The 575-nt window shown below is 38.6% G+C and overlaps 1 long non-coding RNA gene across 1 annotated transcript; it reads right to left on the bottom strand.

The window, feature by feature from the left end:
• LOC106105629 lies at positions 1–575 on the bottom strand. The gene is made up of 3 exons (XR_001225748.1): positions 533–575; positions 192–230; positions 1–33 (listed from the first exon to the last, which is right to left on the bottom strand). It is a non-coding gene; the product is annotated as an uncharacterized LOC106105629 (long non-coding RNA).

Below are 575 nucleotides of genomic sequence, written 5' to 3'. Positions count from 1 at the left end.
CGCGAAGAACTGGTACGGCGGCGACGGGAAGTACTGAAACACAACGAAAATTGACATATACTCTCCGCCTTTTTCAATACGAAACCCAAAAGCGAAGAACATCTAAACGGTGATTATGGGCGAAGCAATAAGACTATATTATCGATTACAATGAAGAGCGTTTGTGTTTGCAATTTAATATGAACACTCACGTATAATTCATTTTCCGGCCTTAGGCTGTCCCAGTTTACCTGGAAAAGGAAAATAATTCAGTCGTTTTGTTCATGTTTTTATTTTGACTGAATATTCCTCCGTCGTAATCGACGCCAGCCGGTTGTGCCTGCGACTCCTTTCTATAGTCTGAGCGGCGATAGAATAGGTGTCATTTCTTCTACTAAATTAATAAAAATAAGTTATGACGTCATAAGATTTACAAACTTCATAACCATGGTACTAAACCTGCCATTTAATTATTGGTAATTAAATGTAAAAATGCAGATAAAGTACTAAACATATTGTATATTATTTAATAGTAATTGTTGTAAGTACTCACGTATTGGCTGGGCACGGAGTCGATGGGCAGGTGCGCGGGGTGC

Source organism: Papilio polytes, unplaced genomic scaffold, assembly GCF_000836215.1.
Source record: "Papilio polytes unplaced genomic scaffold, Ppol_1.0 DF822844.1, whole genome shotgun sequence".
Taxonomy (NCBI): Eukaryota; Metazoa; Arthropoda; class Insecta; order Lepidoptera; family Papilionidae; genus Papilio; species Papilio polytes.
The sequence above is the reverse complement of the archived record's forward strand: the minus strand, read 5'-3'. Positions and strand labels throughout refer to the sequence as shown.